The sequence below is a fragment of the Phyllobates terribilis genome, unplaced genomic scaffold (assembly GCF_046119375.1).
Source record: "Phyllobates terribilis strain yellow unplaced genomic scaffold, ASM4611937v1 Scaffold_7__3_contigs__length_470593459, whole genome shotgun sequence".
NCBI classification, from domain to species: Eukaryota; Metazoa; Chordata; class Amphibia; order Anura; family Dendrobatidae; genus Phyllobates; species Phyllobates terribilis.
This window is the reverse complement of record NW_027362767.1, coordinates 460,829,002-460,844,309: the sequence shown is the minus strand read 5'-3', so window position 1 is coordinate 460,844,309 and position 15,308 is coordinate 460,829,002.

Genomic DNA, 15,308 nt, shown 5'->3' with positions numbered 1-15,308 from the left:
TTGCTTAACTGCTCCCAATAACAGGAATTGTGACCAAGCGGTGCCCAAACTTTTCCATGCCACTGTACAGGACCAATTAGAAGAGAGACCTGGACTCCACACTGATACATTGTAACAAACGATCCCTGAGATCCTGTTCTCAGCTAGAAGCAAGACTGTAAATAGACAAAAGAAAACATAAAAATGGCAGATTTATGAAGTAAATGATGACAGTTTTCTGGTGTAAAATTGAGTGAAATGTCGCAAACTTTTATATTTTTATTTCAATTGTAGCTGCATAAAAACAAGTTCAGCACAATTTACTCCAGAAGAGAGAGACAGAATTGTACCCCGTTCTCTGACTGGACATTTCTTGAAGTGATGAAGAGATGACAAATTCATTAACATGTGGCTGTCACTTAATGAACTTGACACAACTCATTCCTGTGAAGGAGTGAAGGAGGAAACACCAGTCTTGATAAATCGGGGTTAAGTCTAATAAAGTTTCACCATCCAGTGCTTATTCACGCAAGTCTGAGTGGCCCTTTAAGAGCAGTACGTTGTTAACTATAAATCCCCTTGTGTCTTCTCTCGGGATTCAGTGGAAAGTTCTAATCTCAGCAGAAGAGACGATGAAATGAGATAAATTTGGCAGATTTATTTACAAATATTTATCCCGGTTCCTGAAGGTTTCAGTATGTATAGACATATGTTGTCGTTACTAAACAGAAGCCCAGAGCTGCGCGGACACAAGATGGAAGATTCCCTCGGTTAAAATATCTGAAAACAGACCTAGAAGAATTATCTCCGCTCTGACCGGACTCCTCTTCACCTGGGGCGAAGGATCAACTTCTAATAGAAACGAGAAAATCAGGTCAAATTCCAACTCGCCCCTTTTGCGCAGATTTTCCTGGTAAATTTGATTTCTTGGAGAAGTTCTTCTCCGCTAATCTAAACTAATCTAATGCCCCTTATTATATACTGTGAGTTCTCTCTGGACCTCAGAGCATCATTATCGGAATATGTAAAATAGTAGAAAACTTATAGTCTCTGGTCATCGGTCCGGTTCCTCCGCTCCTCGCCAACACCCGTCCACTCCTCGCCACACCTCCAGATCTCCGCCGCTCACGCTGAATCCCCGGGACTCTCACCTTCAGACAGAACTTCCGGCTGTGATGAGGCCCGATAAGCTCAGTGCAGGTGCGCAAAAGGACAAGTCCGTGAAATCAGGACAATGTGACATTTTGGGAACTTGCAGTGGAGGTCTGAAGTTAAGGACCAGAAAGGTGATCGGTAAAGATAGGATAAGAATTTTTTTAATACATATTTTAACATTTTGATGGATTTTTGTGATCTATTAGTAGGGATTAGCAAGCCTGACCGAGTGGCAAAGTGTGGGGTCCGTGTCCGGTGCGGAACCCTGAGCACAGACTTCTTACTGTACGTCCGTGTTACCGTTTGGGTTCAGCAGCCTAATAAAGCTTATTGAAAGGCTACAGTGCAGCCAATCAATAGGCGATAAGGCTTTGGGCACTTCCGGCCCCATCACAGCCATGCCAAGTATTGGCCGGCGCACCGCGTGACCCAGCCTGACAGTGTAAAATACTGAGATCATCGCCCATGAGACATGACTGAGAGTGACCTGCGCAGCCTCAAGAACGAGGCTGCATAAGTCACCCATGTTCATGTCACCGCTGATCATGCACTGGAATTCGGAAACTGGGATCGTCGTGGGACCTCCATTTGGACTTCGGCTACGGCGGACCGGAGGTTTATTGTTTTCTAATAACTGGGTGAAAGAGGGAAATTGTTGGGCAGTTTTTTATTTTAAATAAATGTTTTTTGCATGTGTTTATTTCTTTTGACTACGGGGTTAGTAATGGGGGTGTCTGACATACGCGTCTCCATTAGTAACCCCTTTTGCAACCGCACCAGGGCAAGAGCCGAGGCTAAGAGCTCTTCATCGGGAAGAGCCGAGGCTAAGCTCCACAATTGACGCATCTAATGGATGCGCCATTTCTGGGGTGGCTGAGGGCGGGTCTTATTAGGTGGGGAAGGATCTTCACAGCCTATTAGTAACAGCAGCCAGCTGTCTGATTTCCATAAGCTGGTTACTAAAATAAGGGAGGACCTCACGTAATTTTTTTAGGGTCTCCCCATTTTTACTATCCAGAAAAGGCAAAGCAGGCAGCTAGGGATAGATATTAATGGGAAGCACCATGGATTTTGACCTCTTCCCAACATAAGACCAGCTCACAGCTGTCTGCTTTCCCTTGGCTGGTTATGAAAAATATGGGGGACCCCATGTAATATTTTTAATTTATTTATTTATTAACAAGTACAATAAACTACACACGGAAGGCACTGCTCCACTTGGACCTCCGACTCCTGGTACAAGATTATTATTTTTGTTTGATTATATGTTATTTTAAGTCATTTTCCCATCCACATTGGTTTTCAGAGCAATTGTCCTGCTCTTACCCCCATTTTGCTTCCTTTTGCAGCCCCCTTAGCCCTGACTACGACCATTTTACAGCACCAAAGTTCAGGTCCCCACTGACTTCTATCGGTTTCGGGTCCGGGGTCAAGCACTGGGGTAAAATACAGGGTGTAAGTGAGGATCAGTAATGTAATGTATATACACAGTGACTGCACCAGCAGAATAGTGAGTGCAGCTCTGGAGGATAATACAGGATGTAACTCAGGATCAGTAATGTAATGTATGTACACAGTGACTGCACCAGCAGAATAGTGAGTGCAGCTCTGGAGTATAATACAGGAGGTAACTCAGGATCAGTAATGTAATATATGTACACAGTGACTGCACCAGCAGAATAGTGAGTGCAGCTCTGGAGTATAATACAGGATGTAACTCAGGATCAGTAATGTAATGTATGTACACAGTGACTGCACCAGCAGAATAGTGAGTGCAGCTCTGGGGTATAATACAGGATGTAACTCAGGATCAGTAATATATGTACACAGTGACTGCACCAGTAGAATAGTGAGTGCAGCTCTGGAGTATAATACAGGATGTAACTCAGGATCAGTAATGTAATGTATGTACACAGTGACTGCACCAGCAGAATAGTGAGTGCAGCTCTGGAGTATAATACAGAAGGTAACTCAGGATCAGTAATGTAATGTATGTACACAGTGACTGCACCAGCAGAATAGTGAGTGCAGCTCTGGAGTATAATACAGGAGGCAACTCAGGATCAGTAATGTAATGTATGTACACATTGACTGCACCAGCAGAATAGTGAGTGCAGCTCTGGAGTATAATACAGGATGTAACTCAGGATCAGTAATGTAATGTATGTACACAGTGACTGCACCAGCAGAATAGTGAGTGCAGCTCTGGAGTATAATACAGGATGTAACTCAGGATCAGTAATGTAAGGTATGTACACAGTGACCGTACCAGCAGAATAGTGAGTGCAGCTCTGGAGTATAATACAGGATGTAACTCAGGATCAGTAATGTGATGTATGTACACAGTGACTGCACCAGCAGCATACTGGGTGCAGCTCTGATCAGCTGCTAGTCAGTGTGCTGATTACGGGTGTGGTGGCTGCAGATCCTGCTGTGAGCTCCTGATCTCTGAGAAACCAACACCTCTCCACCTGGGGACCTGCTCTCTCTCTTTCCCAGGGAGGGAGTGGGTTTCTGGGATGAGTGATGGAGCCAAGTCCCAGGCTTCTGCTTCCCGAACCAGGCCGGCGGGGGGCAGCATGGAGGAAAAGCCTGACAGCGGTGTGCAAGATGGCGCTCCTTCCGGAGGAAAGCTGAGTACTCACGGAGGTGAGGCCGACCTCCCTGAGGGGGGTTGGGCGCTGCAGGGACCCCGGGAGTCTGTGTCCACCTATGCCTCCCGGGTCATGATCCACCTCCGTGAGTATGAAGATGCCAGTAAGCTCATGAGGAGGCTCCGGGAGGAGCTGCGCTGCACAAGCGCCAAAGCTGCGGGGGCCTCCAAACCAAGGAAGGCAAAACTCCAAGCCGAGGTAAAAAGACTGAGCAGTGAAATTCAACTCCTGGAACTTAGGAAAGCTGACATCAGGGAGCAGAGTGGTCCTTTCAAAGAAAAACTTATAAATGAAGACCGCTTTAGAGAAATGGCTGATACCAGAGAGCAAAGGCAGATAGGGCTGCAGCCTGAGAGCCAGGTGGATGATGAGAGTGATGATGACCAGCAGGAAGCCCCACCTGGCAGCCTGCAAAGTCACCCGCATTCCACGTGCAGCGAGCTCCCTGCAGGACAGGCGACAGTGACATCCGGTCGCAGTTCTGCCGGCTCTGGGGAGGACAGTGACAGCAGCGGCCAGGGAGGGGCGCTAATGGCGGAGATTAAGCTCCTGGAGTCCCCAGTGTGCCTCCAAAACTTCCATCTTGGTGACGATCTACCAGAAGAGGCACCTGGGTGCCACAAAAAGGCAAAGAAGACCAAGCCAAAGCTGCAGGAAGCGGTAAGATACGTATATGCCCCCCTCCCTGTACCCCCTGAGTCGGCGGCAGGCTCAGCTCGCTGTATAAGCCCCATTGCCCAGCCCAGCCCGGGTTCTGCTGTGGATCCGGTGCAAAGGCGCGGGGAGATTGCACAGCGCGGTAGTGAGGCGCAGAGCTCCGTCTCTGCTTGTAGTAGTGGGGACGCAGCAGGAGGTGCATCAGCCGAGAGGCTGGACAGTGAGGGCGGCCCGGCGGCGGGCGTTCCATCAGGCCACGATGCTGTGGTGCGCTCCTCAGTGGGAGGGGGGAGCAGCCCGGTGTCGGGGGCAGCTCCGGTAGCCTCGGCGCCTCTGAATGCTGTTGCCGCTTATCACTTAGTTGAGAAGCGGCGGCAGTGTGAGGGGGCAGTTGGGGCTGAGCGTTCCGGTCCTCCCACGAAAGTGCTATTTTGTGTTGGCGTCGCTGGTCCGGAAGAGCCTGATGCTAAAGATCAGCGGCGCCTAACTGCAGCTAGAGATCAGCGGCACATTATACCGAATGCCAAACAGCGGAAATTACCGACCGATGATGTGGAGGGCACACATAAGACCGGGGGTGAGGTCGCCTCCAGTTCTATGGAGGTGACTGAGCCCCTTGTGCCTGATGCGGAGGTCAAAAGGTCATCCACCATTGTTACTGGTCCAGCAGGAATGAATGTGGTGGTGGAGGTGAATGAGGATAATTCATTGTCTAGTGGTGTGGTTGCTGGTTTGGTGGAGGGTGAGATGGAGGTGGGTAATGGTGATACTGTTGGGGCTGATGTGGTCACTGGTCCGGTTGCACCCCCGGGGGTGGCAACACCTGTCCAGAGTTATGCCAGTGTCACCTCCGGGGCAAATAGGGCATCCTCCTCGTCTCCGGGCTTTGGGGACGGCATGTTGCAACGGCGCCTTCTGGAGGCTCTAAAGAAGGGGGAGAGATCACTAATGGTAGAGGGTCGAGAGGTTGATCTATCCTTCTGGATAGAGAGGCATGGCCTCGGGGCTTTCCGAGAGCAAAAAGGGGGAGATACAGTGTGGTCCCTCCCAACAGCCGGGCCAGGCAGTGTGCGTAGGAATGTGGTCCGTCTTCGGTGGAGGGGCAGTGATGTATGTCCGCCAAGGTCTAAAGTTGTGGAGCTCCTGCTGAGGATGGGCTTCAAGGCGATTGACATCTACGCCTTGATACATCCCTATTCCACGCCTGAGTTTGATGTCAGCTTTGTTCGGCCGGAGGGGCTTGAGCTCTTCTGGGCGAATTATGAGTTGGCAAAAAATGAGCCCGGCTGGCGAGACTTTGCCGTTCAGGCAGTGTCTCGCCAAAACCAGATCAAGAAAGTGACCGTGATGACTCGTAACGAGTCGCTTTCATGCTATGACATCATGACGTGGCTTGGTCGGTATGGAGAGGTGGTGAAGATGCCAAAGAAAAACCGCGACGAGTTTGGTATCTGGTCAGGGGCCTGGACGTTTATGGTAAAACTTAAGCGTTCAGGTGGTACGGTTGCCCACATTCCATCGTCTGCCTTCCTGGGTAGGGATCGTATCCTGGTCTTCTACCAGGGGCAACCGAAGCTCTGTCACAGGTGCGGCGACCCCACACACTTCAGTGCAAACTGCACCATGCAGAAATGCGCGTTGTGTGGGGGTGTCGGCCATCTTGCCGCCTCTTGTGTGGAGATTAGGTGCCACCTGTGTGGTGAGTTAGGCCACCCATTCAGCCGTTGTCCTCGCTCCTTTGCTAATGCAGTCGAGACCCCGGTGGGAGTAAGCCGTGAGGCTGATTCTGCTGGAGAGGGGACTAGCAGGGGTGGGGGAGCTGAGGGGCCAGGGAAGAAAAGCAATAAAAAGACGCCTGCCCAGCTGAGGCGTCTAGACAAGCGCAGACAGGAGAGGGAGCGGGGCGAGCCCCAGACTACCGGGGCAGCCCCTGTCCTGGATGCCAGTGTTGCTGCTGAGGCCCCGAGGGATGATGAGTTGGATGAGGAGGTCAGGAGGATCCACAGGGAGGAAACTGCCTCTGCTTCAGAATCCTCTCATTATGAAAGTATGGATGAGGATAATAAGCGGTGGCTAGAGCACAAGCGTACGCTCGGCACCAAAATGAAGAGAAAGAAGGGAGATAAAACATCTTCTCCCGCTCTGACCAAGGTACCTAAGGAAGGTAAAACCGACTCCCCTCTAGTTGGTCTTTCTAACCGGTTCCAAGCCCTTGATAACATCTCTTCCTCTGAGGAGGAGGCTGAGGGTGAGGTTCCGGCTTCAGCGGAGCTTACAGGGGGCGCCGAGTCTCCTTCTCCTGTGGATGCAAGGTCCTTGGGGGGAGGGACTGGCCCAGAGTCTGGAGACGAGGACGAAAAAAGAAGAAAAAATGTGGGAATGGACACCTCTGTGTCATTAAAGAGGGGGAAGGATTCCTCCTCTGAGGCAGAGTATAAGGGGAGTGGGAAGAAGAAAGCCATCTAACTCAATCACCAATGATGGCGGTACCCACTCCGTTGACGCTGGCGTCCATTAATGTCGACAGCATTAAGTCAAACATGGCTAGATTTGCGGCCTTTGATTTTCTCAGCCGGGTTGAAGCTGACATTTTCTTTTTGCAAGAGACCAGGCTGCCAAATATGGCAGAGGTGTTTATAGCTAAGAGGGAGTGGAGACTCGGGCCCTCCTATTGGTCTCTTGCGGCCGAGCCGTATAGCGGAGTGGCGGTCCTTTTTACCGCACCGGTAGAATGCCAACGGGTTATTGAGTTAGAAATGGGGAGGTGCCTGATATTAGATGTCCTCATGAAGGGACAAGAGCTTCGGCTAATTAACATCTATGGTCCTCAATCTAAATGGGACCGGAAGTGTCTCTTTATGAGGATCAATCCCTACCTTTTTACGAGTCGGCAGGTCGTCTTTGGAGGGGACTTCAACACTGTCACGAGGCCCCGGGATAGAGGAGGTTCCAGAGACAAGCTGACTTATGATAGCGTCGGCCTTAATAGTATAGCTAGTGAGGCTCGCCTGGTGGATGTCCACATCCGGCACACCGCAGGCCACGAGGGGTTCACCTATCATAGAGGTAACTGTAGGTCCAGGATAGACAGGTTTTATTTTAAGGAGGAAGCCGTCTCTTCAGCAGTATCTGTTGTTAAGGGGGAATTCTCCGATCACTGTTTGAATTTGGTTTCCCTGAATGTTACAGAGACCCCCCGGATGGGAAGAGGCTTTTGGAGGCTCAATTGGTCTCTCTTGGAAGAAGCGGAGATAAGACAGTCCTTTGAGGACTTTCTTCAGAGCCAGGTACCCTTACTGGATCTTTGTAGTAGTAAGTCAGAGTGGTGGGAGATGTTTAAGAAAAGGGTGGCGAGATTCTTCCGCCAGCTCTCGAGCCTCAGGAGCCTGGACAGGTACCGCCTGTATCAGGGCCTGAGGAGGAAACTCGAGCATCTTGTCTCAACTGGAGGTAGCCGCGAGGAGATCTCCAGAGTGAAATCTTTGCTAATGAGGTGTCAGTATGATAGACACGCATCTTTGGTTTTTGAGAGGGATTACGGGAAGTACTGCTCGCCCGACCCTTATAGAAACTGCAAGATGTCAGTGAATAGTAAAGTTGTTACAGGACTGGTTGACACTGCGGGGTCCCTGAAAAGATCCAGATCAGGGATCCTGGAGGTCGTCAGATCCTTCTACTTGCACCTCTTGGGGAAGAGGGATCTGGATTGGGATGAGATGTCGGCTTTTCTGGCTGAAGCCGTCCCCGAACCAGGGGTAGACCCCTCTCTTGGTGTTTTGACAGAGATGATCAGGGAAGAGGAAGTTAAGTTGGCGATTGAAGGGCTTGCCCTAAAGAAATCTCCCGGTCCAGATGGCTTAACATCTGAATTCTATAAGACCTTTAAGGACGCCTTGGTTCCCCTCTTGACTGAGGTATTCAATGAGTGTCTTTCCTCGGGCACTCTGCCAAAGTCAATGAGGAGGTCTGCCCTGATCATCTTGTCAAAGGGTAAGGACCCATCTTGCATTGAGAATTAGGGTCCCATAGCGCTTCTCAATGCAGACAGGAAGGTTTTGGCAAAGGTGCTGTTTAATCGACTGGTGAAACTTGCACCCCAACTCCTTTCGGGGGCCCAGCATTGCTGTGTTCCGGGCCGCAGTACAATTAGTGCTGTACTCTGTGTCCGAGAGGCGGTGGAGCAGGGTAGGGCTGGTCACTGGAAGGGGTACATGCTGTCATTGGACCAGGCAAAAGCGTTTGATCGGGTTAATCATGAGTACCTCTGGTCTGTCCTTCTGAGGTATGGCCTGCCGGGGGGCTTTGTTGATTGGCTTAAGACCTTGTACGCTGGGGCAGAGAGTTTCCCGCTTGTGAACGGTTGGATTGGCAGCTCTTTTGAGGTTGGGTGTGGTGTTCGCCAGGGTTGTCCCTTGAGCCTGCTACTGTACGTGTTTGCGATTGACCCACTTCTTAGGAGGGTGGAGCGTGGACCGTTGGCTGGGATCGGGATGGACCGGGCAGCACCGGAAGCCACTCTGAGAGTGGTGGCGTATGCCGATGACGTCACCGTTTTTGTTTCCTCTGATGGGGAGGCAGAATGGCTGATGTCAGAGGTAAATCGCTACTCGGAGGCATCCGGGTCTAAGATCAACCGGGATAAGTGTGAGAGTCTCTGGCTGGGAGGCGGAGATCCTGGTTTTGATCTCCCGGACACCCTTCCAGAACCCAAAGTCTCTGCAAAAGTTCTTGGCATCGAATTTGGCCAGGGGGATTACCCCAAACAAAATTGGGACAGCAGGCTAGAGATCGCCACTCAGAAGGTGAACCAATGGAAGGGTTGGTCTTTGACCCTAAGGGAAAGGGTAAACCTGATCAAAACTTACCTGCTCCCTTTGCTGATCTATCTGGGCAGTGTGTGCATCTTGCCGGAGCCTCTCTGGACTCGGGTCTACAGTTTGTTCTTCCAACTGTTATGGGGGAATAGACTGAACCTGGTCAAGAGGGAGGTTACTTACCGTACGAGGAGACTAGGAGGGATGGGTATGGTCAACCCTGTGGCATTCCTTGTGAATACCTTCATTAAGATCAATATTGCAGACCTCTGGAAAGAGAGGGCTCCTCTGTGGGTATTCTCCTGTAAGGGATGGTTTCAGCCTTTCTTCCAGGAATGGGAGACAGGAGGGCAAGTGAAGGATCTCCGCACACCGCATGGACATCTCCCGGCTTACGCTACCGTGGTTCTGAAGGTAATTCGCCGGTGGGGTCTGGGAATGTGGGAGGTCAGGACTCTGCCAAGGAAGCTCCTTGACAAAAGGGTTCTGTTGATCCATTTTCAGAGGCCTCTGGCGCTCAGAGATTGCCCAAGTCGGGATCTTGGGGTGGGTCTGCATCTTTTGAATTCTATCAGGATCCCCTCGAAGATTTGGGACTTGGCTTGGCGCTGCTTCCATGGGAAACTGTGTGTGAGGTACAATCTGAAGTGTAGGAGCTCTGAGGACAGGAACTGTCCTTGGGAGCATTGTGGTACCATGCTTGAAAGCATGGACCACTTCCTGCTTCGTTGTCCCTTTAACACAGAGGTGTACAACAGGGTGGGCGCCTCCATTGGCTGGCCCTGGCTGGCCGGTCTCTCTTATGCGGAATGGGCCTATGGAGCATTCGGGGACCTGGTGTTAGAACCTTGCTCTTAGTTTTTTTTCCTTTGCTGGTCACATGACCTTGTTGGCCTATTTAATCCTGCTCCGCCCTTCTGGCTTTGCTGGACTTCATTGTATATCTACTTTCTAGCTAGCCTGTGCTCTGTGTCTTGCTCTGTTAGTTTGCTTGGTCTACTGACCTCTATGTTCTGTATATTTTGTTTGTTCGTCTGTCTGCTACTATTTCTGTTAGGAGGTGTCCCATATTCCTCCCAGTCCTTAGTACTTGTAGGGATTCCTTCCCCACATCTATAGGTCTCCGTACAGACTAGCTTAGGACTTTAGCAGGTCTGATCGCAGGATCAGGTTCCCTGTTACATCGTAGGGATTAAGCTGAGTTCTATCGTAGGGACAGATCTCCTCTCTTTCCTTAGCTCTGGTAGCAGAACATAACAGTAAGTCCAGCCTGCAAATTCTCTAAGGAAAGATTTTTCTGTTCCATCATGGTGTCGGTTCAGGATTTGGTTCATCGCCTGCAGGAACTCTCTCTGGAGGTGGCCGAGCTCCGTCAGCACGTGAGTAACTGTCCTGGAGCACATTTCTTGGAGCCTAAGGTATGTTTGCCGGATTTATTTTTTGGTGAACACCGAGAATTTTTTTCATTCAAAAATGCTTGCTTATTGTATTTTCGTTTGAGACCTAAGTCCTCTGGGGATGAATCCCAGCGCGTAGGGTTCATAATGTCACTTTTGCGCAAAGAGCCTCAGGAGTGGGCCTTTTCTTTGCAACCTAGTGATACATGCTTCAGATCAGTGGATAGTTTTTTTTCTGCTTTGGGACTATTATATGATGATCCTGACCGTGTCGCATCAGCTGAGACTGAGTTGAGACGTTTAAAACAAGGATCAGGTAATGTGGAAAAATATTGTACTCATTTCCGTCGTTGGTCTACTCAAACAGGGTGGAACGATTCTGCTCTGAAAGGTCTATTTCTTGCTGGGCTCAGTGAAAGGGTTAAAGACCTGCTAATTGCTTATCCTACACCTGAAGATTTGCATCAGGCTATGCAATTAGCTATACGGGTGGATAGAAGACTGCGTGCAAGGGTTAATGAGAGCAAATCCTCTGCTATGTCAGTTTCTGGTTAGGAGAATGTGTGTACTAACAGTGGTGAACCGATGGAGATTGGATCGGTGGCACCTCGCTCTCAAGAAAAAGACCGTCGATTTTTTGAAGGCTTGTGTTTCTATTGCGGAAAATCTGGTCATTTGATTAAAGGCTGTGAGCTTCGTATGAAGAAAGAAAAAAAAATGGTCAGTCATGCCCGTATTGCCTGTTTAAATTCCAAGGGTGTATTTTTAGCTGCTTCCACGATTGCTCAGGAAAAATTAATGGAATTTCGGGTGTTTGTCGATTGTGGGTCTACTCTGAATGTTATTGATGGGGGATTCGTGGAAAGACTCAATTTAAAACCCGAACCTTTATCATCCCCCATTGCTGTGGTTTCTGTGGATGGTTCCCCTTTGAAGAATATTACTCTCAAGGTCTGTGAATTTCCTCTCACTATTAATGGTGTTCACCATGAGAAATTGGATTTGGTAGTGTTGAATAACTTGCCTTCTCCAGTAATATTGGGATTGCCCTGGTTAAAATTTCACAATCCTGTACTGGATTGGTCTACCAGTGAAATTAAATCCTGGAGCCATAAATGTTATGACAAGTGTTGTAACGGGCGTATTGCAGCTTTGGATAGGGGAGAATTGCCTGTTCCTATTCAGGATTTTTGGAGAGTTTTTTCTGAGAAGGAATCGCAGGTTTTGCCTCCCCATAGAGACTATGATTGTTCTATTGAATTTGTCCCTGGAGCGACTCTTCCTAAAAGTCGTTTATTTAACCTTACTATTCCTGAGAGGAAGGCTTTGGAGGAATACATACAGACAAGTTTGGCCGCCGGTCACATTAGGCCCTCTAAGTCTCCTGTGGCGGTTGGATTTTTTTTTGTAAAAAAAAAGGACGGCGGTTTACGTCCTTGTCTGGATTTTCGTGAGATTAACAAAATTACTGTACGCAATCCTTACCCACTGCCATTGATTCCTGATCTGTTTAACCAGTTAATGGGGGCCAAGTGGTTCTCTAAAATTGACCTTAAGGGGGCATACAATCTGTTGCGCATGAAGGAGGGTGACGAATGGAAGACTGCTTTTAACACTCCTGTGGGTCATTTTGAGAATCTGGTTATGCCTTTTGGTCTTACTAATGCTCCTGCATTTTTTCAGAATCTGATTAATGATATCCTTAGACCTTTGATCGGTAAAAATGTGGTTGTGTATTTGGATGACATTTTGATTTATTCGCCGGATCTGGAGTCTCATTGGCGGAGCGTGCGTGAGGTATTACAGTTATTAATGGACAATTCGCTTTTTGCTAAGCTGGAGAAATGTGAGTTCGCTGTACAGAGAATTAGTTTTTTGGGCTACATTATCTCCAGCAAAGGTTTTGAGATGGATCCGGTTAAGGTTCAGGCTGTGCAGGAATGGCCTAGGCCTATTGGTTTGAAATCGATACAGAGGTTTTTGGGTTTCGCCAATTACTATAGAAAATTCATAAAAAATTTTTCTAGTATTGTCAAACCTCTGACTGATCTCACCAGGAAAGGTGCTGATGCGGTTCAGTGGTCTTCTGAGGCCATTGAAGCTTTTGTGTATCTCAAGGAGAGGTTCACCTCTGCTCCCATCCTTATGCAGCCTGATGTTACTAGGCCGTTTTTGGTTGAGGTTGATGCTTCCTCTGTGGGGGTTGGCGCAGTATTGTCTCAGGATAACGGGGATGGATTACATCCCTGTGCCTTTTTTTCAAAAAAATTTTCGGAGACTGAACTGAATTACGATATTGGTAATCGGGAATTATTGGCTATTAAACTCGCATTTGAACACTGGCGCCACTTCTTGGAAGGTGCGGAATTTCCCGTTCAGGTTCTTACGGATCATAAAAATCTGATATATCTTGATGCTGCCAAGCGCCTGAATGCCCGTCAGGCTAGGTGGGCACTGTTTTTCTCGCGGTTTAATTTCTCCGTTACTTACATCCCTGGTACTAAGAATGTTAAGGCGGATGCCTTGTCTCGCAGTTTTTCTCCCATAGTCGGTGCTGAGAAAGAGGAGAACATTTTACAAGAAGGTGTTGTGATAGCTGCTTTGGACTCCGTTTTGGGAAATGAGATTCTTAAAGCACAGGAGAATGCCCCTTCTAAGGCTATGTGCCCACGTTGCATTTATGAAGCAGAAAATTTCTGCTGTATAAATGCAAGTCCTCTCCCGGAAAAACGCATGCGGAATTCCGCACGCGTTTATCGCGCTTTTTTCGCGCGTTTATCACGCGTTTTCCACATGCGGAATTGCCTTGCGTTTTTTATGCATTGGACAAAGGCAATTCTGCATGCGGAAACGCAAAATTAAATGACATGCTGCGGATTTTTGAACGCGGCATAAACGCTGCGGAAAAATCCGCAGCATGTGCATAGAAGTTGCGGAAACCCATTGGGGATCATGGGGTGCGGGTTACCAAGCATTTTACAAGCGTTTCCGCTGCGGAAATTCCGCATCAAAAACGCTTGTAAAACGCTACGTGGGCACACAGCCTAACACTCCTCATGGGAGGTTGTTTGTGCCTGGGACCTTTAGGAGAGATTTGTTTGTTGAGTGTCACGAATCTCGGTTGGCAGGTCATCCCGGAATCTCTGAGACCAAGAGACTGGTGGGTCGCAGTTTTTGGTGGCCTGGATGGCAGAAGGAAGTCATTAAGTGGGTGCGTCAATGTACTATATGTGCTAGATCTAAGTCCTCACATACTCCTGCTGCAGGTTTGCTTTGTCCTTTGGAGGTTCCCAGTGCTCCTTGGACACATTTGGCTATGGACTTTATAACTGACCTTCCCCCCTCTGAGGGTTTTACTGTCATCTGGGTGGTCGTGGACCGTTTTAGCAAGATGTGTCACTTGGTTCCTTTCGTCAAACTGCCCTGCGCTAAAACTCTCGCTAAGGCCTTTGTCAAGGAAATTGTCAGACTTCATGGCGTTCCTACTGACATTGTTTCTGATAGGGGTCCTCAGTTCGTGGCTCGTTTTTGGCGTGCCTTTTGTGATAGGTTGGGAGTTCATTTGTCGTTCTCGTCCGGATATCATCCTGAATCTAATGGCCAGACAGAAAGGAAAAACCAGGATGTTGAGCAGTTCTTGCGTTGTTTTGTGGCAGAAAATCAAGAGGGGTGGTCTGAGTTTCTGCCACTTGCTGAATTTGCTCTGAACAATCATACATCTTCTTCTGCTGGTTGTTCGCCTTTTTTTTGTTGTTCTGGGAGACATCCGTCGTTTGGGTCGTTCTCCAAGTTGGGATCTGCCGTGCCTGAGGAGGAGAATTTTTCCGGTGATTTGGAGAGAGTTTGGACGGATGTGCGTGGTAATCTTCAGGAGGCCAACAGAAAATCTAAAGACTACTTTGATAGGAAACGACAGGAGGTTTTGTTCGCTGTTGGTGACATGGTTTGGTTGTCCTCTAGGAATCTGCGGTTGAGGATTCCTTCAAAGAAATTGGGTCCCAAGTTTGTAGGGCCCTTTAAGGTGCTTCAGGTTGTCAACCAATCTGCTGTTAGGTTGGAGGTTCCTACCTCCTGGAGACCTGGAGAATTAATCCGGTATTTCATGTCTCTCTGTTGAAAAAAGCTGTTGTATCGGATTGTGACGCCTCTGCCTCTGTTCCTCCGGTGGTGGAGGACGGGGAATATGAAATTTCTCGCATCCTTAACTCTAGACGGTATAGAGGTAGTTTGCAGTATCTTGTGGCCTGGAAAGGTTTCGGTCCCGAGGATAACTCTTGGGTGAGGTCGGATGATGTTTCCGCGTCCAGACTTATCAGAGCGTTTCACAGGAGATTTCCTGATAAGCCTGGTCCTAGGGGATCCGGAGGATCCTCTTAGAAGGGGGGGTACTGTTAGAACCTTGCTCTTAGTTTTTTTTCCTTTGCTGGTCACATGACCTTGTTGGCCTATTTTATCCTGCTCCGCCCTTCTGGCTTTGCTGGACTTCATTGTATATCTACTTTCTAGCTAGCCTGTGCTCTGTGTCTTGCTCTGTTAGTTTGCTTGGTCTACTGGCCTCTATGTTCTGTATATTTTGTTTGTTCGTCTGTCTGCTACTATTTCTGTTAGGAGGTGTCCCATATTCCTCCCAGTCCTTAGTACTTGTAGGGATT